The 23,093-nt window shown below is 38.7% G+C and overlaps 1 protein-coding gene across 1 annotated transcript in view; it reads right to left on the bottom strand.

Annotated features, from left to right (window-relative positions):
* The window catches only part of LOC145993963 (methionine-R-sulfoxide reductase B1-like), a 91,832-nt gene that overhangs the window by 27,387 nt on the left and 41,352 nt on the right, over positions 1-23,093 (bottom strand). Inside the window, exon 2 of the mRNA XM_083129965.1 lies at positions 4,766-4,863. The gene's annotated coding sequence lies outside the window, so the exon portion shown is untranslated. The remainder of the gene's footprint in view (positions 1-4,765; positions 4,864-23,093) is intronic.

Below are 23,093 nucleotides of genomic sequence, written 5' to 3'. Positions count from 1 at the left end.
GGCTGTCTTGTGCAATTAGGAGTTACAAGAAGCTTTCTTGCTACGTTAGGTATGAATGGGCTAACTGAGAACTCCACAGTCACGTAAACTCAATGAGGGTGCCCTTCACATTTCTGAAAATACTTCATATAATTCAAATTTTGAAATTCTAGCGTGAAAACATGGACGAGGGGCTACAATGAAAGACAACAGATTATATGCCTGTGCAAATTATTCTAGTGCTGGGGATGCTTTATAAGAATCTCTTAACTGGGGTAAAATTGTGTAATAAACAGAGCATTCCCTGACATTCGCTACGAGACTCGGCGGCAAGCGGCCCGGCATCAGCGCTAGTCTTTCCCGGTGAACGGGTCCGCGACAGTCGGCTATTAAAATTACAGTTTTCATATTGTGTACTAACCTTGACTACTCACGGATGGTGTGCGGATTGTCTTTCAACTTTTATTCGGAACTGACCCTGTTACTATAAACTTTTTACGAGGTTTAATATAGTGGTCCTATGTGGAACGGGAACACCAGGAAATTTCGTTGCAAAATGTCGTCGCACTTCTCCACAATTCCTCTTTCCGAACTAACACTCGACAAGATAAATCCTTTGCTGTAATGTAAACTTTTGTGGTGCCATATTAAGCCACAATCTTCAACGCACGGACACGACACAACACAACTTCCGAGGGAGGATTATACTGGCGTCAGTCTGCAACGTCAACAGAAAGGGAGAGAGAGCGAAAAAAACAGACTCGTGCGACTGTCGCGGACCCCGTTCATCGGGAAAGACAAGCGCTGATGCCGGGCCGCTTTCCGCCGAGTCTCGTAGCGAATGTCAGGGAATGCTCAAATATAGTATTTACTTCTTTTTTCTCTAAACTCAATAAGCATTAAAATTACATATTAAGTAAGGCAGTTACTTTAAGTTGGATACAAATACTTCCAACAATAAACAGAATTAAAGATAATACTGAAATATTTTATATTATTTAATAAATAGATTCTACTTATTGAACATAAAAACAAAAATATAATAAACATTTTTTTAGCTCACTGTTAGAATAACATAGCTAGCCTTTCCCCTACTTTCAGCACTGCTGCAACCCCCCCCCCCCCGAGAAAAAATCATGTGGGCGGCCTTGTAAGGGACATTCGCCTATCAACACTCACCATGACCAGTGGCGTCACCAGGGTATTTCGTGTGGAGTGGGCTCAAGAAGAACTGAATGCTTTTTAGGTGGGCTCTGACGAGTGGAGTTGAGTTAGGTTGAGTCTTTGTTTTAAGTCCACTTTATGCACAGACAGGCCAATCTGGACAGGGCCTACAGTTTAAAGCGGGATCCGGACAACTATGACGAGTGGAGAGTGCTGTGGTAACAAGGCTGTACTGCCGTGTGCGAATTATCTGTGCGCTTTGGGCGGGGAAATCTACGTTTTGTTGAATTCAGGGCTAAACAGGAAGCATATACTGTATTTCTAAGACATCCAATGTCTTTCTTGGTGGGGAGAGATATTCACATTTAATAGAAAAACATTACAATATAAAAGTACATAATGAATCATTCATTTCCCAAGCATGGAGTGTTTCACAGCTGACTACTGAATTTCCACTTTTGTATTCCTACAAAATCACCCTTATCGTTTAATCCCTTTACGAAAATGCTGGACACCCTACTGGCAATAATATTTAATATTATATTGAGTTTAAGTTTAATGAAAAGTTCTAAGAAAGAAAATACTCCTGAGTGACCTCCGCCTTTGTTACAACCTGTCCCGCTTCCCGCGCTAGCTGATCGCTGGCTTTTCTAGCAGAAACCACGCGGCGTTGCCGCTGCAGACCGCGTGAACTCCGTGCTGGGGAAAGCCGAAGCCAGGCTGTGAATAAAATACGCGGAAATGCACAAATATACACAATTCCCCTTCCTGAATGTTCCAGCTAAGATGACACTAAACACAAAAAGGACACAAACAAATATAACCAGAATAAATTCCATCCTGGATACTTTAAAACTCACACTAATCAGCACCACGCTCACAAAACAAGCTTCTTCAACAAGACACAAACAAAACACGTGAGTTAGACCGCAACGTGGCAACAGCGTTTACGTAAGCGCCTCTCTTCTGCCTTACATTCGCTCCTTGCTCCCCAGCAGACGACTTTTTCCTCGTTTCTCATTGGCACCAAAACTGTCGAGCCATCGCTAGCGCGGGAAACGGGACAGATTCTAACAAACGCGGTATAGATCCTGAAATGCTCGTTTCCCTACAATGGCGTTGTGTGTGTTGCCTAGCTCTAAGGCGAAAAGTGGATTTTAATAGGAAACTTTCAATGGCAACTTCTACCACCGCCGTAGAGTTAGGCAACACACATAACGCCTTACAGGGAAGAGAGTATTTCAGGACCTACTATCAGATTAAAAATTATAGATTCTCGAGTTTGGACTCCAATTAAGAATTAACCAGTAGACCTACATAAAAACGAGTTACATCAAAATTTAGCTGATTCAATTTCTCATTAATCTATGCTAGCCAATTTTTTTATCAAGTATGCCTTCTATATTTTATCGTCGTGAGAACAAAAAAGGGCCGGTTTTTTAAAGTTTTGCAAACGATCGCTATCTTTGAAATTCTGTAAATCAAAAGCGAGTTGTACGATCGTTATGAAATTTTAGTAGGGTGCAGGCAGAAAGGTTTTAAACACAATCATTAATTTTCAGGTTTTCAAAATTTCTAAAAAAAAAACCTGTTATTTTCAATTTTGCCAAACAACTTCTTCTTGGTATTGGGTAGCCCTACAAATACAATATTGGTCTTGTTTTGAAGCTCTTTGCATCTGTTTTTGAAAGGCATTATCGTTGTCAATTCACATTGCGAAACCGATTTTATACAGATTTTTATTGATTGAAGCTGTTCATGGAACGTGGCAACACTGCAGACAGCAATGTCCGTTGAACCGCTGAAACTGCTTTTCGGGCGCTGGGATTCAATGCATGCGATCGTACAACTACTGTAGTTTTTGATTTACAGAATTTCAAAGATAGCGATCGTTTGCAAAACTTTAAAAAACCGGCCCTTTTTTTGTTCTCACGACGATAAAAAAGAAGGCATACTCGAAAAAAAATGGCTAGCACAGATTAATGCAGAATTGAATAAGCTAAATGTAACTCGTTTTTATGTAGATCTACTGGTTAATTTTTAATTGGAGTCAAAACTCTAGTATCTATAATTTTTAATCCGATAGTAGGTACCCATCTTTATTGCCGGTGACTGTGCATTATAAATTATGATGTGTTGACACCGGGTATAATATATACATAACTGAAATATTATCTTTTTTGCAATAATTACTAACCAATGATACAAGATGAATGTAAAAGTGTACAAATAACATTTTAATATTTAGTTTATTATCCTAAAATGCATTTTATTTTAAATAAATTAAAATTTGTTGGGCCTGTACGTATCAATTCCAAGAAAACGTTGATCGATTCTCTTATGAAAGGATATGATGAAATGGCAAGCCTGACATTGTTGTACATTACATTGAAATACTTATATTGTCGATAATTTCTTGGTTCCAAATTGGGTAGATCATCGATTGTACTCTTGTACGAAACGATTATTGCTTCATGAACAATTTTACATTTTATGCTACAAACATCAATATTATATATGGGGGTGGGGTAGCAGGATGATAATTTACTTATGTAGTCAAGGATACCTGAGTCTAATAGGGGATCTCTGGAAACCCATGTTAAATTGCACCCTCCAAACCACAGGGTGATCCGTAAGTATAGAAACACCCATTTAAAACAGACCCATGGATGGTGAAACACGAATTAAACCTATCGACAGACGAAACAGGGAAGGGGTGTTTGTATGCTGGGCACTGCCAGATCCAAATACATTTTGCACACATCAACAAATTTTGAAACAATTTTATCTATTCTCTTTCATCCCCTTCTTACAAGTTATTATTCTATACTTTCACTCAAAACAGATTAAATTCTCCTACGGGAGAAAATCTGAAGGCAATATTTCCACTGAGGACAGAAGAACATCACGCTTGTCTTATTTATGCATTTGTGATCAAGAAAAGAAATGAGAATAAATGCCACAAAAAGCAGAAATTGGAAACACAATTGTCAAAGAAGTGGAAAAATGTCTATATCTTCGAGCAATAATAACCAAAAATTGAGGAGCAGAAGAAAATATAGCATTCATTCAACTGTATTTAATATGGAAATTGGATTAAAAACAAAGCTCAGGATATTTCAAAAAAATGTTAAGTCAGTTTTACTATATGGCTGTGAAACTTGGAAGCAAACAAATAAAATAGGACACCAACTACAAACATTTGTGAATAGGTGCTTAAGGAGGATCATGAATATAAAGTGGGCTGATAAAATTACAAATGAGAAACTTTGGGATATCACAAATCAGAAATCAATCATACAACAAATAAAGAAGAGGAAATGGCAATGGATCGGGCACACCCTGAGAAAACCGGATGGCTCAATAGAAAAGGATGCTTTGGATTGGAACCCCCAGGGAGCACGAAGGAGAAGCCAATCGAGGAGGAGCTGCTGCAACAAGAGAAGACGTAGTTGGACATCAAGAGCTTGGCAAACAATCGGACAAGATTCAAATGCTTCACGGAGGCTCCGTGCTCCACTAGGAGCGTCAGGAAATAAGTCAAGTAAGTCAATCAAGAAAACAAGGAATGTAATAAACATAATATGAAAATAAAATCGCACCCAACCCTGTGTGAACTTACCTAGGCAAGTTTGTCCAGGCACGGGGGGGAGCAACTACGGCCGAATGTCGTTCTGGATCACAGCTTTCGATCACCTCATTTTCCACGATGAAAACAAACTGAAAAAATAAAAGATAAAACGAAAGTAAGGAAGATGATTATTTTAGCATGCAATTGACGGCAAATCAAATGACAAATAGTCTACACTGGTATTTACATTCGCTTTTATTTAACACTACCTGATTACCCGGCGTTGCCCGGGTGTTTAATAAATTCTAACTGTAGCGTAAAATGTAACTAATTTTATTTACAGGTATTTAAAATTATAAGTACAGTATACAAATTATAAAGTAATATGTTATACAAATTCACTATAATATAAATTTAACAACAATTTACGAACAACATTTTTAGTTCCACCTCCAAGAGCAAGAATAAATAAATTAAACGGCATTGGGAGTGTCACTATTCATCTTAGCGACCCAGAAAAGTATGAATTCCGCACTGATATCGGTCGTTTTACATGTCACCCCCTCTCCTAGGGTTGCTAGAGGTGCCTTGGAGTTGAACGGCATTGGGAGTGTCCCTATTCATCTTATCGACCCCGAAAACTATGGATTCCACACTAATGTCGGTCGTTTTCGATTATTTTTACATTTCACCCCCTTCCCAGCCCCACCCCTAGGGGTTCCAAAGGTGTCTTGGAGTTGAACGGCATTGGGAGTGTCACTATTCATCTTATCGACCCCGAAAACTATGGATTCCACACTAATATCGGTCGTTTTAAATGTCACCCCCTTCCCACCCCCACCCCTAGGGGTGCCAGGGATGTCTTGGAGTTGAACGGCATTGGGAGTGTTCCTATTCATCTTATCGACCCCGAAAACTATGGATTCCACACTAATATCGGTCGTTTTCGATTATTTTTACATGTCACCCCTTCCCACCCCCACGGGTGCCAGGGGTGTCTTACCCCACAGTATTTCTTTTCAGATTGTAAGTCATATGTGTACCAAGTTTGGTTATCGTGAATGTCACCGATTAGCTTAGAGACTCCTAAAACTATGGATTCGACACTAATCTTGGTCATTTTTTACATTTTAATTTTCACCCCCTCTCACCCCCCATCCAGATAGGTGATGAACTTGAAGTGGAACGGCATTAGGAGTGTCACTACTCATCTTAGAGACCCCGGAGACTATGGATTCCATACTAATATCGGTAGTTTTCGATTATTTTTATATGTCACCCTCCTCCCAGGGGTGTCTTCCCACAGTACTTCTTTCGAGATTGCAAGTGATATATGTTCCAAGTTTGGTTGAAATCGCTCCAGGCGTTCGAGAGTTATGATGCAACAAACATACACACATACATCCATTTTTATATATGAGAAGAATGAGGTACACATTTATTACAATTTCTAATACGCTCACGACTATTACAAGAGACAGAACATTGATTTCTAGCTTATGATAGATCGATAGATAAAGTGGTATCCGAACCACTATGTGCCTCCACCGGGTACCGAACCCGGAACCCCTTGCTTACAAGGCAACGGTACCACTGCGCCATCAGGCCCTTCTAGCTTATGAATTTCTCCTCACGTTGCAGGTGTAAGTAAGTAGATATTGAAGTCTATTGTTAAGCTATTTATAGCTAACATGATTTTCTCTTACAAATTGTGTTTTTATGAACGAAATTACACCGATGCCGGTACAGAGGTTGTCAATTGCTTCATTGATGTTTTGTTATTTATTAAATTATTTGTAATTCTTGAACACTGAGTTTCTAAAAACATAGTGAATGGACATTGCGATCGACAATTAACCTGGTTTCACTTGTATACTCAGTATTTCTAATACAAATAAGAACACACTCGTAACCTTGTCTACAAAAGCACAATTCTAGTATCCGTAATATTTTGCGAACTGTGCACATACTTATTTAAATTGCCTGGCAACACTGTCCTTCAAAAGTTTATTTCAAACTTGCTTTTCAAGTTCAGATGGCAAGTTAAGTACTTGAAGTATATAATCTTAAAAAAAAAAAAAAATAGCAAGCTTTTCTACGATTTCCAACAATTTATAACGATAAATTCACTATCGTAGCTTTCCTCACAGGACCGTAGGCAAAATTTTATTTCGGGGGGGGGGGGCTCATCCATTATTAGCAGTCACCATTTAAATGCGAAAATGTTGAGGGGTAGAAGCCTTGAAGATGAATTTCTCAGTAAATTACAACTTCCTATACAAGATGTTTAATCATGTTAAGGAAGTACAATTAATTACTACTGTACACTATTTAAATTAGATATTTGTAAGATTTCTGAGGGCTTCAGCCCCCATGCCTACGTGCCAGTTTCCCTACATTCTACTTCCCAACAGAAAATAGAAAATAATTAGGTGTGACAACGATGGCGAGCAAATCATTCGAAGCAAAGAAGTTGTCGCTGCACTATTTCGCGAATCATTAAGAGAAGTGACTATTTCTCACGGAAATCGACCGTCGTGTTTCGCGCCATTGTGCGTTGCAACAAATCGTGCGTCTTCATCAGACAAGGAAGAAAAGAAAGTGATTTCATGCATGGCTCGATTCTTGTTGTGCTTCGGCACCCAAGTGAAGCACACGCTCACTCCATGCCGCGTCGAAAGTTGCTGTAGTGCTGGAATATCTCAACAGATGGCTCCGAATACTGTATGAAGGTCCAAGTATTACACATATAGGGGCTATCCATGAGTAAACAAAAACATATCGAACGGCACAATCGATTGTGGAACTGTAGCACAACAACTTCCGGTTCACGGCGGCCGGGTAATTCAAGCGCGCACTTGTGCCCTTTCTTCTCGTTTTGTATATCGGTTGGAATGGATCATATAAAAGCACTTGACGACGAGGAGATGAAGAGATATCAGGGCAAAGTAGAGGCCTTTGCATATCAATTGGATGAGCAACTAGGAAGTAATACGGCATTATTCCAGGATGAGATCCATTTGCTGACCGTCGTTGCATTTGACGATATTTGTCTACATATTTAATAGAAAGTAATTTTCCTACACAGCGAGAGCGCTTAAAGCATGTAAATATTTGGATGCATACATTTATGTTTTAAGTCAAAAAGTGCAAGATGTACGGACATATAAAAAATGGAAAAAGGAGCTTTTTTAATTCTTTCTTCAGTCAGGGCGAGTCAGAGGGATGCGGTAATGCACACTTGCAGGTTTCGTTCCCGTTTGAACGCATAAATACAAAACGCCCATTGTTATTTTAAGTCAGTTTTCTGCTATTTGTGTTAAACATGACGATGAAGATGAATAATAAACTGGAAAAATTAATGATGGGACAAATACAATGACACACCATTGCCTGACCATAGTGTGCAAACCTCCATTACAAAAGACGAAAATTAATAATAATAATACCCGCACTTAATTTTCTGGTTACAGAAAAAAATATTTCCTCTGGTTACACACACACACACAAAAAATCGGGTTATACAAAAATTTAATACAGTTCGTGTGTACTTCAAGAACGTAACGTGTAACCATAGAATAGGTGTAACCTATCTGACAATGATCGAGGATCTTTCGAAAGGAAAAGTAATATTTTTGCTCATATCACTAAAATAGAGACAAAATCGAGATTTGAATGATCTCTCTTCTACCTTTAATGAAGTGCATGGGGTGCGGGACGCATTTTGGTTGGGAAGGAAACAGGACGGGGTATTTTTGAAGTCCTGACGATCAAAACGGTAAAAATAATGTTATTTCCCGACTAAATTGCGAGATTATAGGGGCGGAAAATATTCAACATTACTAAAAAAAATGTTATACACACAATTTCACCCTCGGGTGATGATTTATTTTGCATTTCTGGAATAAAAACTGCTAATTTCAATGAATTTCGTACATTTAGTACAAAAAAAAAAAGATGTAGGGAATAAACTACTTTTAAACTCTATCATTTTTTCCGAAGTCTGGATCGGAACGGGATTTTTTTTTTTCAGGTCCAGACTTTTTGGGTTCCTGCACATCCGTTGTCATTACTGCGGAGTCTACTCCTGCTAATGGGCTTCCAATTTTCACGCCTGACAGCTTGAATGCAATAATTTTGGCGCCTAGATCTCAAGGAAATGGATGAAGAGATGTTTGTGAAAGATTTTTTAGCCCTGATCGTAGTTTACATCCTCCTCGTACACACCCATTCGTTCCTTTCATACATGACACAATCTCAGCTCCCTTTAGCGCATGTTGTGAGCCTACGAACCGGAAGTTGTTGTGCTACAAGTATGGCGTCCGCGCGAAGGTACTTCCTTCCGGTGGATAGCCCCTATAGGTGGGTCAATTGCAGTATTCGACGTGTATTGGCTGAGGAGAAATGACGTCATTAAAGAACAACCATGCTTTTCATGGAATTCGGTTCAGGTTCTTGTTAAGAAAAAGGAACATTACAATATTTATTAACTAATTTAGGTCCCATACAGATATATAATATAAAATATGTAGGCTAATTGAATTACTATCGTTGTTTTCTGCGTTTGTTAATAGGGGAGGGGGAGGGAGAGTAAACCTTATGAAGGTTTTTGAACTGAAAAAAAGCGTCAATACGCAAGAAAATCCCTTCGTTATTATGAAGAGCAAATTAGAGAACTATACACATCAATGAATAAGTAAGTTCGTGAATATCAAATTTAAACCGAAATTCGAAATTCATGTCAATCCTCAGAGAAACGAATATATATATATATATATATATATATATATATATATATATATATATATATATATATAGTGGCAAAAACCCTCAAATTTGACCATCAATCCCACATCCAATAAGAGGTTTATGTATTTACGCACCGTTAAACAATGCAAAAAGAAAAAATAAAGCTGTCAAGAGAGGCTCCAGAACTCCTCTCACCCTCCCCCCATCCTTCCTTTGGTTGTCGTGGTTCACTGGTGGAAGACATGACATTTAGTCGAGCCGAACATTGTCCCCCAGGCACGAAAAGGGCAAAAGCCTGATCAGCGAGAATACACACAGTGAGATAAGTTGACAAAGACAGGACGAAACCACACAAAACCATTGGCGGATTAACGACCTTCTCTCGCAAGGGAGGTTTGAGAATTTGATATGTTTCCAACTTCCACCCGCAAAGTTCGTTGATGGTTTATTGTTTGTGAGGTGTTTTTTTTTTTAGGTGGGTGCGGGGCCTGGGGCATACAATATACGCGGGCCTATAACCAAAATTCTTCAGAGAAATGACAAAATCTAATTTTTCCTCCTTAGTCAGAAGTGCAGTATAAACATTATTACAATTAATATACAATTTTTACATATAAGTTACTAAACTATTGTTTTTTTTTCACTGCCGATGTACCACTGTTGCCTACGGCTGAACCTCGCCCGCTAAATAAAGGAATTATTATTATTATATTTAATTACAAAAATTCTCTATCATAATTTTCTTTTGTTTTCTTTTAATTCAATTTTGACTACAATGAATGTACATTGTTTCATACAAAATAATATTTTCCCTTCACGATTTCATTATATAATTAAACGAATAGTGAATATTAACTATGCACTGGCTCTGGTTTTAGTAGTAGCTTGTGAGAGATGTTACCCAATTTTAGAGACAAAAGGAGGCATGTCGCCTAATTTGACAGATAAATGTAAGCAGGCCGCCTAATTTTACAGGCCAGCGTCAGGAGATCGCCTCTTTAGACGCGATACTTTTTCTTCAGTGGCAATTTATATTTAGTTCATGCGTCTCGGGGTGATCGGAAACTTGCACAATGTAGTTCTCGCAAGGAAGAACAATGTCAACTTCTAAATTATATTGTATCAATGTTTGGCCTAAAATATTACCATTACAATCTCATTTCTAACACAGGGTCCTCATTAGCGGTGCCTAAGCTAGCGCGGATAAAGAGGAAGAGAGAAATTAAAACAAAGCGAAAGCGGTAATTTGAAATACGGAGACAGAGGAATAAATAAAGTGGAAAGAGATACTTAGAGGAAGAAAAGAAGAAGAGTACATAAGAAAGTGGGCAAGACACGGAAATGGCAAAGAAAGATAAAGTGGCAAGCAAGCAAAGAAAGTTGCAAGCAAGCAAGCAAAGAAAGTGGCAGGCAAGCAAGCAAAGAAAGTTGCAAGCAAGCAAGCAAAGAAAGTTGCAAGCAAGCAAGCAAAGAAAGTGGCAGGCAAGCAAGCAAAGAAAGTGGCAGGCAAGGAAGCAAAGAAAGTGGCAGGCAAGCAAGCAAAGAAAGTGGCAGGCATGCAAGCGAAGAAAGTGGAAAGCAAGCAAAGAAAGTGGAAAGCAAGCAAAGAAAGTGGCAGGCAAGCAAGCAAAGAAAGTGGCAGGCATGCAAGCAAAGAAAGTGGAAAGCAAGCAAAAGAGTGCGGAGAGCAAGAAAACAAAGTGGCAAACAAAATGTGAAGAAAGAAAGAGAGTGGGGAAAGAAACGAGAGGAAGAAATTTATTATAGAAACAGAGAAAGAATATTGGTGCCCATGGCCACCGAAGCAGTGTCACAGAGTATTTCGTTCACCTATCCAATCAAATAACATTAATAATAAAGTATGCGCTACACTGCATTACTAACCTCGCACATGCTACAAAATAGACACAATTCGTTCATAATCTACCTGGAAGAAGGGATAAGCGCTTGTCAGGGATAGATGATCGCGAGCTACCTCCGCACCCATCTCAGGTGATTTGTTGTAACGCCAACACGCAAAGGAGTGGCCCTTAGAAGGAGTGGCCTCTTCCTCCCCCACAAGTCGCAACATTCTCACGACAAGCAAAGGCTTTTCACCAAATTTAGGGAAATTGTAGGAGGGGGTCATACTTGGCAGACCTGGCAACAATGCGGGGGTGAATGTACCCTTGGGTTGCGAGGTCACGTGACCAACCGTAGACGTTTCACCAATCGATACTACACGCACGTGCCACGGGCTCGTGTCACTCGAAACGAAACCACCTCCCTTGACAATGAAAGGTATAGAAACGATTTTCCTGTTCCTTGAGTCAACTTCTTCTTCTATATTTCTTTCCAATTTTCCCAGCCAGAGTTGTATGTAGTCCTGTGTGTTTGGGAAGGGCGAATTTGGAGAATATATACGAGGACGTAAAGATTAATCAAGTCTAAAATTAAATAAACCAAATACATGTTACTGTTGAAGTTGATTTATTTCCGCAAAACTTGCACAGAGGTGAGGATTAGATTGTGAATATACAGCTTTGCGTTAACAGTGCCTACGGTCATGCACTTCACTTTTTATTCAGCTGGACCTAACAACCTTTTATGTTATTCAATAAATTACCATTCATTTTTTTACATTAATTTTCTTGATAGGACAGCTATTTTTATACAAATGCTAGTGATCTTAACTATACGTAAGCCAGATAATGAATACATGCTTCTTTTTTATCTATTCATGCAATAATAACAATCATTAATTTACCTATTTTAATATTATTTTGATCTTATTAACCTACATGTGAAACACTTCGTTCGGACTGCCCGAAATATAGTTCTAGCAGTGACGTATACTGAGTCCAAGATCTGGGCTATCTCACTATGTCACGTGGTCCTAGACTATGAATAGAAAATTTACCAACTCTTAAGAAATCAAGTTGCCAACTCCTAAGAAATCAGGTTGCCAACTCATACCAAATCAGGTTGCCAACTCATACCAAATCAGGTTGCCAACTCATAGGAAATCAGGTTGCCAACTCATAGGAAATCAGGTTGCCAACTCATAGCAAATCAGGTTGCCAACTCATAAGAATTCAGGTTGCCAACTCATAAGAATTCAGGTTGCCAACTCACAAGAATTCAGGTTGCCAACTCACAAGAAATCAGGTTGCCAACTCATAAGAAATCAGGCTGCCAACTCATAAGAAATCAGGCTGCCAACTCCAGAATCAGCATCATCATTCCACTGATATGAATGATAAAACTGTTTTTTAGCTGAAACAAAAAAAACACGTATTTCTTCCATTGGGCCCCACTATACACCTGCCAAGTATCATGGAAATCGGAGGGGGACACAGGGGTCAGATCCTCACTTCAATTTGTCTTCATCTTGACATTTGAGGGGTTTTTGCCCCCTAAAACCGTTTTTTAGCTGAAACAAAAAAAAACAGGTAATTCTTCCTTTGGGCCCCACTATACTGCCAAGTTTCATGGAAATCGGATGGAGATACTTAGATAACCTCCCTTGTTAGTCTTACACTTTGTAATTATTTAACACTGCATATATTATGTTTTATTTTAATTTGTAGAACTGTAACTGTAGAACAATTGTATAATTTTTGTGTAACATTTCGATCTTGTTATATGTGTTAAAGGTTTCATCCTGGAATGGAATGTCTCACATTTATGTTTGTTTTCATTTCCAATACATTCGAATGAATACATATTCGTTTCAATGGCATTTACAAAATCACCTCTGACATGTGTGCACGAGTGTGTTAGCCGATGTGTAGCAAAGTACTTTAGGAACAACACTTGAAAAAAATTCTTGTAGGACTAACGAAAAATTTCTTTGTAATCGAAGATCATAATACCTTTTAAGGTGTAGTAATATTATAATGAGTTTGAGATACGAAACTCTCGGATCCGGATCCAGAACCGGAAATCTCGGATCCGGATCCAGATCAGGAACTTTCGGATCCGGATCCAGATCCGAAACTTTCAGACCCGGATCCGGAACTCTCGGATCCGGATCCAGATCCGAAACTTTTAGACCCGGATCCGGATCCAGATACGAAACTTTCAGACCCGGATCCGGAATTTTCGGATCCGGATCCAGATCCGTAACTTTTGGATCCGGATCCGGATCCGTTTGGCCATCCCTAGTTGGAAGGAGTTCTTTGTTAGAACCACGAGTTGTGGATATTTGTTCGAATCCTTAATCCCAGTGAGTGAGCTTGCACTTGATTACATATATTACTCTTCCGTGCATCTGCCACTTCGCTCCTGTCCCAGTGTAGCGTCCTCCTCAACCAGTGACGTGCCCAAGAGGGGTTGGTGGGGGCATAACCCTCATTTGACCCATTATTCTTAAGAACAGAACGTCAAAGGCAGGGGATGATGGCTAAACGAAGGCTGACTATTAAAAAGTACACGTAACCCTCCTCCTTTCGAAAATCCTGGGCACGCCACTGTCCTGACCAATTTCGAACACTTTCAAAATTCTTTCACATATTAATGTTCAACTGTCCTATCGATACTATAAACAGTACTATTAAAGTAATTGTTTACTACAGGAGTGGCTTAAGGGGCGGGTGACTGCCCAGGGCGCCAAACCGGTTAGCGTCAAAACTTTATTTCTCATTACATGAGCGTGACTACCCGTTTACTTTTTTTACTTCATTTTTAAGTCCACTGTATGCACAAAGTATAATCGGGACTGGACCTACAGTTTAAAGTGGGATCCGAGCCATGTAGCTCCACCGGGCGCATAACTATTTGTTTTTAAAAGAGTTGAATTTATTGTTGACAAGAATTAATTGAAGCTACTGCTGAATAACATAAGTATATTGCAAAATCATGTGGCAATTTAAGGTAAGAGATTAGGCTACTGTTATTTTAATGTCATTATGTAGGTATTAAATAAACTCATACCTACAATGAACGAGTTCTTTAACAGTAACATTAGTATTTTTAAAATAAAGCTTTTATTTTTCATCATTAAAACCGTACATGGTAATTTTTATTAGAGGGAGGTGGGAAGTATAGGAGGACCAGATAGGGGGGAGCAGTGGAAAGTAGGGCGGAGCCAAATATCCACCTCGCCGGGGCGAAAATTTTATCTTGAGCCGCTCCTGGTTTACTAAAGTAATTATACAAGGGCATGTCCTGTCATAAGCGCATTCCTAATTCATAAAACTTTCCAGCTCCTCTTGGGAAAATATGCAATGAGGCTCTGCTAACAGAAAAATAACAATAAACTGTTGAAGGCTATATCAGCATTCTCAATCCACATTGCCTCAAGCAAGACCTCACCGTTGTTGATGTGTATCTTAGTATCCTGAGTATAGCATGTGAAGCTTCTCTAAACAAAACAGGTTGGGTATCACTTCCCATGCGTGGTCACGTTTGTCGTTTTCACACAGTTTCTGTTACAATATTTTCTTTTCCGCCTTTGGAACAATGTTGTAATTATGTATATGGAAAACTAAAAAAACAACAACAATGGATCCGCTTCCAAAACTTTTAGGAAACGACCCACAATCCCTTCTCACGGTCAAACATGAGGCAACAACTTTGGCCGATAAGGGAAGCACAGAATTTTTTTCTTTCTTTCGTGTTTGCATGACATGTACGAGGGGTGCTTGAAAAGTTTTGAGCCTGACGACGTAGGGATGGGAGGGTGATGAAATTTGGTATAGCCTATACTATTAATCTTCATACGAATATGCAGTAAACCGTATGTCCACCAGTTGACTTCTCTTTAGTAGATGATACTACCCTTAGTGCCAAACAATAGACCCTTTAATTAACAATAGCGTCACCCCTCGATAAGGAATAAAAAAGCCATTACTGTCAATTAAAGGGTCTATTGTTTGGCAGTAAGGGTAGTATCATCTACTTTCTTTGCTCTCAATAGGAGCCCCCCCCCCCTCAGGGTGCGAAATCATTGAAGACTGTTGGGGGAGAAAGATCTTAATCTACAAACCCCCTCTCCACACAAACATATGTATAAATTATACGATAAACATATTTATAATGTTATTAAAAGTAAAAAATACTTAATTAAAATATATTATTATTATTAATTATAAATAAAGAAATGTATTTTTTACATTTATATATATCAGATATCATAAACTGGCAAACTAATTCCTTTACTAACTGGTTAAGCACGTTAATAAATAATGAAATAGTTGAAGGGGATTTATTATATATAAGTTTTTAATTAGTTTTTGCTTTATGTTAATGCACGTCAATTAGATTTCATAATTATTACTGTCTTGCATTCTTGTTTTACTTTTATTGTGCATATTGATTAGATCTCTTGAGAGAGAGAAGGATTGGACACACAACCACACTAATTTCTGAGTTTTTTCGATATTATTCTTAGTAAAGTATATTTGAAATTAAAAGTAATTTCCGATTTTTTGTTGTAACAAAAACTCCCCCCCCCCCCAGAAATTTTCGGAGGGGGGGATTTTTGAGGCCAAGATTGTTGGTGGGGGAAATCCCCCTTCCCCCAAGGATTTCGCACCCTGCCCCCTCCCCCCATACCCACCAACTTCCTCGCCTTTGGAGCAGTCATCTATCGGTCGTAACCACTGGCGAACGCAGGATTTTTTTTTTCGGAAGGGGCTGAAATTATAAAGGTGGGATAGTACATAGCTGCTTTTCTATTGTCGTTTTCACGTTCAGAAGAGACAACGGGGCTTATGGAGTAACCGCACAGTGTTGCCAATACAGCGCTAGCTCATGTCGCCGGAAAATGATGACCTTCCTTCACAATGAAGGTGTTACATATTTTGTACATATAATGATAATTATATGTAATTATTAACATCAATATATTATACTGTGAACGTTACAGTTACCCTTTTTACTATGATCCATTGCGATCACTACACACGCGAGTGTAATGCACGAATATGACACTTCAGAAATCACTTAAAAAAGTAAAAATCACTGAGCGCTCACACAACTGAAAACACTTTTTCGAGAGAGGAAAAAAGTCTAAACAGACCAAAGCAGATCTCTCACTCAAGTAAGGGGACCCTGGCACATGGGTTAGATTCAAGTTGCAACCCAAACAAACAAATGAGTTATGGCCCACGTGAACTGATAAGACGCGAATGACTCAAGCAAGGCATGTCATATTTCTATCTTGAAGCCCCATATTTTGTCACGTGTTGGAAAGCCTTTCAAAGGTTAATATGGTGTCTATGAATTTATGTGTACGTTGGAAACTGAAAGGTGATCTTCATTTCAGCATTAATGTCGACAGTAATGTAAACGAAAACAACGTGTATTTGCGACAGCACTAATGTTGCTCACAACAGCAGCATTGGAAATAATTGTCAATTATTAAATTTAAGTAATTTCAATTCTATTATAACAAACTGCATGAAGTTCATATTTTTACTGAATGGAAATAAAATAACAACTGGAAAACTTGGTGGTGATAGCCGAAATGCTGCGGTGAGTCGACTCAAGATGGCCAGACAACGTCTCCTTACTTCGCGCGCGGTTCGGGTTAAAAAGAAACTCCAAATGCATGGCAGTAATATTTCTGGGAACCTTTGAGTGGTTATAAAAAATAATTTCATTATTTTCTCCACAACTTTGTCGCTGGAAGTTTTTACTTGGAATTACAGAACAAAAAATGGCCAGCGACGACATTTTCTACTGCACGAATATAAAAAATCTCCACATACTTTATTTGAATATTTTTTAATGCGAATATGCTTTAAAGTATTGATAAATTCTGAGTACCACCGTCACCTATGACAATTAAAAAACAGTGTCAATTTTTTTCATAATGAAAGCTTCAATTTTACGGCATGTTTCAACGTAAGGAATGAAAACAACGTAAAAATTGTGTTTTCACAGAAAATTTGCGTTTTTAATTTATCTAAAATTATGTAAGCAAGATACCAGATTTTTGTGTTCACCATCGTATTCTCTACAAAATTTCCTGCAAAACTGCAGGTACCGATTTTACTTAAGCTAAATTTGTAAATCCAGAAATTTGACAACAGCGCGCTCGTATTTCCCATAAGAAAAGCATTGCCCATAAGAGCCCATTGTGTCTTCTGAACGTGAAAACGACTCTAGGGGGTTTGAATTTGCCACTCTCGTTTGTCCAGAGTTCTTCACTGCGTTTATTTGAAAATGTTGATTTTCACAAAATTTCGGAGGGTGCTGTAGCCCCCATCAGCGGTCTCTTTTATACGGGCTCCCTGGCTCGTTTATAATAACCTGCCTCCAAATATTGATATATTCTTGCGAGAGCAATTTCAGAAAATTGTTGACAATGTATGTGTAATTATTTTTTTTTCTGTGTCATCGTGAACTCTATTGTTTTGTTGTTATTACTAGTTCCTGCTTTTACTGTTTCAGTATAAAATGGTCATTCTGTATTGTAACTGAAACTTTAGGTATTTTTTTTAAAAAAAAATAATAAACTAAGTGAATGCACATGGCGATGGACATTTTACCTGATCATACGTTTGCATCCAACTCTACAGTCTCGTCGGACGTGCACCAAAGAAAAAATATCGAATGCATCATCTCTCTGCCCTTCCTTGGAAGTCTCTGTTTTCAGAAATATGGCAACATTGCTCAAATTTCCCTTCACACCACTACCGTGCCCTCGCTGGCAATATTCCTACTGGGTCAAGTCTAGACGGGGAGATATCGATTTGTTTCTGCAGCGTGGTTGCACCGGGACCCTAGTCACAGAACTCGAGCGCTGACAGGTGAACTCCGATGTAACAAAATTGCATTTACTGTTTCTGGGAAAATGTAGCTTTTCCTACTCGTTGGTTCAATATTCCACGATCATTTCAATCTTTAACGAGTTTGACACTATCAGATAACACATTAACATTGGCCTGGAGCAAAATTTGTGTTAAAAAACAGTGTTTTTTTGTTTTAAACATAATATTTTTATCTTAAATCTCAAGCTGTTCAAGAAGCTTCAACGAATCCACAGTTGCCAGGCCCCCCACTTAGTCCACGTGGTAGCTACTCTGTTTTTTCGAAAAACATTTTATAGTGAATGCAACTAAATATTGACATTAACAACCATGTGCAGCATGTTACGTGAGAAACAAAACGGTTTCATCCATATAGTATTCAATTTTCAAAATGTTTTAAACACTTGTAAAAAAAACAGCCAGGTGTTATAAACGTGGCGCAATGCACAAGAAACAAAATTACACTGAATGAATTTTTAAGACAAAGTTACAAAACACGCAAATAACCACACACTATCCAACATCAAGTATCAAAATGTGTTTTAAACAAGTAAAAAAAACATTTCTAACACACTGTTTTAAACTTTTAAACATTTGCAAAAAACAACGCTGTGCCTTTTAAACGTTTAAAACAAGTTGTTAGGCCTCCCTGATGGCGCAGTGGTAGCGTCGTCGCCTTGTAATAAAGGGGTCCCGGTTCGATACCCGGTGGCGGCACATAGTGGTTTGGATCCCACTTTAAACTGTAGGTCCAGTCCCGATTATCCTTACTGTGCATAAGGACTTAAAACACCAACTCAACCAATCAAAACAAGTTGTTTTAAATACTTTTCTTTTAAACATGCCAACCATTGTTCCCCTCATCATACTCAATCTAGGAAGCCTCGTATACTAGCGTCAAGATGTCTGAAACCTAGGAAAATCAAGCTTCCTCGTGACTTAAACGGGTCTTATGCGGGACACACGCAGCTTGCAACAAATACCAAACCTAAATGCTAATAACAGCTATAAACCTGACTCTCCTAACTCCATATGCATTATTAAACCTAAGCGGAATTGTTAGGTTTTGAGTTTTTAGATTTACTTTTGGCGTTTGTTGCAAGCTGGGTGTGCCTCGCACCAGACCCTGACAAACTAGTGACACCAATGCCATGGTTTCAAATGTGGTGGTGAATCTCTATGCTGTGGAGACAAATGATTTTTGTTACTACTTTTAAGCATCATCACAAACTCATGATAGTGAATTTATTTATCAGCATTATAAAACACGCTTCCAAAAGTTAAGCACGCGATGGTAAAATCAACAAATATGGAAAAGTAAAGCTTTGATTAACACAAAATTGCACATGAAGGTAGTAAATGTGTTTATGCATTAATGAAAACAAGCATTGTGTACAAAGATGAAAAAAAATATTTACTTTTCGTAAGATATATGATGATGTCACATTTGGGTCATAACATAATGATGTTTAAAGGCAAACAAACAAAAAAAAAACTTATAGTAATATGGTATGTGTCCAAAACAAAACTTACATTAATATGGTTTGTGACCACCCTGGACCTTCGCACAAACTTTACAACGATTTTCCATACTTTCAATGAAGTGATCAACCATCGCAGATGCGAGAAATGGCCATTCCTCCATTAGGGCAGTTTCCAACTCTCTGAGACTGGCTGGAGGAGGTAAACGTGCAGAGACAGCACGCCCGAGGGCATCCGAAAGGTTTTCAATGGGATTAAGGTCGGGGAAATACGCCGGCCACTCCATACGAGAAATGCCCTCACTTTCTATGTACTCGTCAACGATGTTGGCTCGATGGAGACGGGCATTATCGTCCATTAGGAGGAAATCAGGACCAACTGCTGCAGCGTAGTGTCTCACAATGTGGTCCAGGACTTCATTCCGATATCGCGCAGCCGTCACAGAACCGCCTTTAAAGATGTGCAGCTCGGTGCGATATTCCATTGAAATTCCAGCCCACACCATGACGCTGCCATCTCTGAGTGCGTGATGTTCCATGATGTTTTTACCCTGATTGCGTGCGCCTCGTTCTCTCCAGATCCTTACACGCTTATCATCTGATTCCAGGGCAAATCTAGACTCCTCCGTGAACAGGACGTTGCACCAATCTGAGACAGTCCAATTGACATGTTGACGACACCACTTTAATCTTGCCTCTATGGCTTGAACGGTAAGTGCAACACAAACACGTGGTACTCAGGCGTATAATCCCTTCATGTGGAGCCTTCGGCGCACAGTACTCGTAGATATTGTCTTACCAAGTGCTGCTGCAACCATGGATGTAACAGTTGTGGAGGTCGCTCGTCCATTCAGCTCGGCTACTACAGGAATATATCGATCATCAGAGGGGGCGGTAACCCTTGGACGACCGGGCACAGGTCTCGGGACAACTGTTTGACTTGTTTGGAATTGTTTCCATAATCGAGAAATTGCCGAATGATCAACGCCAAAGAAAATAGCGACATCTTTGATTGACCAGCGCTCACTATCTGTTATTCGTCTTCTTTCAGCCATAGAAACATGAATATTATCAAAAATAATCCTACAAAAGTTATAAACACTTCGTATCAGCTTTTAAATGCACCTCAAACCCTTCAGAATGCTGGCGTCTTCAACGAAAGTGTGATGATGATTCTTGCACGAAATCCTCGCTTTTATGCTATTTCAAGAGCACAGATTAAACACCTAGGTACAGATGATTCACTCACTACTTACAAAAAGGAAGCTACACATAACATCTACATCCGAAGCGATTTTCAGCCACTCAAATTCACATACGCTTTCGACAATTTGCATTACGTGCTTAACTTTTGGAAGGCAGTGTATTTTCACTTCAACTGTTTATGGTCATTATTAGATACGTAGCTACATATAAAAGAAACAATATATACGAGTACTTAAAATCACAAGCAACCAGCAAAAGATCGTAAAATGGGTTGAGTCAAAATTATTTACAAAAAATTAAAAAGAAATAACGTGTTAATTGAACTTGAAAGAAAATAGTTCAGAGAGCAGGGGTACCCAGTTCTGAAAGTGTGTGGGGGTGTGGGAGGTTGGGGACAAAAACAACAACGTCGATAATATAAGCGATTCAAAAATATATTGTTTTACATGTCAACATCTACAACTTGTGTTATCTTCGGATACTGATAAGTTCGGGGACTGACTGATTGATTTTTTATTAAAGAGAAAAGTAAAGGTTTCCCGTGGATGGATGGGCACCTGTCTGAACGTGTGGCCATCTAATTTGTTATTAAAATCAGCCGCACACAAATATGTGTTGCATTAGTATGGATTAATGTTCATTTTTAGATTTACACTAAAGAAACATATACTAAAATTAAGCCAAATTAAGCTTAACAAACTTACTGTTTATATTATGGTACAGCAAAGCAAAAATACGTATGTTGCACCTGAGAACCAGTATAACAAAACTTGTACTAGTTACGGGATAAGGACAACAGAAACGAGTTTAACAGAACTCTGCAACCAGCTCACCTCCAACAAGGATCAAGTTATTTCCAGTCGATGCCACATAATAATCAGGTTCGTCTAATTCCACGTCTGAAAGCGAAGGTGGGCAGCAGTAAAAATGCCCAGGGTCAGTGATGCCAGATTACTTTCCCAGAAATTCCCTAACGTTTGACTATGATATCCCCTTTTTGGTTTGTGTCTCAAACGTTTCAGACAAACACACATCAAGAAAGATCAAAGTGAACGTAAAAAATATGAGAACGGTTGCAGAAAGACCAAAGGCAAAATCCTGCAGGTGGATTAATCGTAAGTGCAAAACGAGAATGATGGATATTGAATAATATATTAAACGCTGTTGATCCAACATTAAAATGACTTTGTACAGTCTGACAAAAACATCCTACCCTACAATGTTAGTCTTCCTTCAGGTGGTACAAAAGTTTTAAACACCACCAATGCGTCACTGATGCATCTAATCACGAAATAAATAATGTCCCCTTGTTGCTTGGAACTTTCATCGGCTTATAAATGCTTCGTCTTCTTTTTACGAGTGCACATAGTATTGTTCATTAACGGCGATAAAATACCTTTTCGCTGAATCTCTAAATGAAAATATTACGGGACACAGTTTGATCCAAGAGCAAGTTTGACTCAAGGTCATAGTGATCCAATGCTTGGATTTCTTTGCGAATAAATGACCAAATGACAACCCACTCACCTTCACGCTTGTAATTTATGCTATCATGTACATTTTTCACTCTCCACGAGCCATGTACATGAAAGCGAGACACATGGTTGAAAACTACAGAATAAATCAGGAAGGCAGGAAAGTTCGTCGTCCCTTGGACACGTTCATTCGCTTGATAACATGCAAATGCATGCTGAAATAATGTTCACTCAATGCGATAACCCAGAAAAGAAACACGTCTAAGATTACATTTAATAGTTAATTTTCTCTCTTCTTGGAACATTCGTGGCATGTTTGTTTTCCTTGTTTTTCAAATTGGCAGTCCTCTTCTAATCACACCTTTGTTTGGAACTGAAATATTTCGGTATACATTACGTGCTAAATTGTCAAATATATACATTTTGCTTGTGATTGATTGAACATCTTTGAATACGTCAGCACTTGGGCTATTTGAACGAGTCACCTTACCATAACTAAGGGAGATTTCACACCCAAGCAACACGCGAGTAATATTCGGATTATGAGAATATCTGAATTATCCTGACATTCGGATATCAGGAGTATCCGTTGCGTCCGAAACGAATCGGATGATTTGAAATCCTGATATCCACTATTCGGATCTTGCGGACATCCTCAATTGCATACTTTTCAGAGTGTAGTTACTTTTTACAATCTTTTCACTTTCTTTTCTATTCCGGCAAGATCATC

Source organism: Lepisma saccharinum, chromosome 10, assembly GCF_977018435.1.
Source record: "Lepisma saccharinum chromosome 10, izLepSacc3.1, whole genome shotgun sequence".
In the NCBI taxonomy this organism is placed as follows: domain Eukaryota; kingdom Metazoa; phylum Arthropoda; class Insecta; order Zygentoma; family Lepismatidae; genus Lepisma; species Lepisma saccharinum.
Note: the sequence above shows the minus strand (reverse complement) of the source record. Positions and strands in the feature narration are given on the sequence as shown.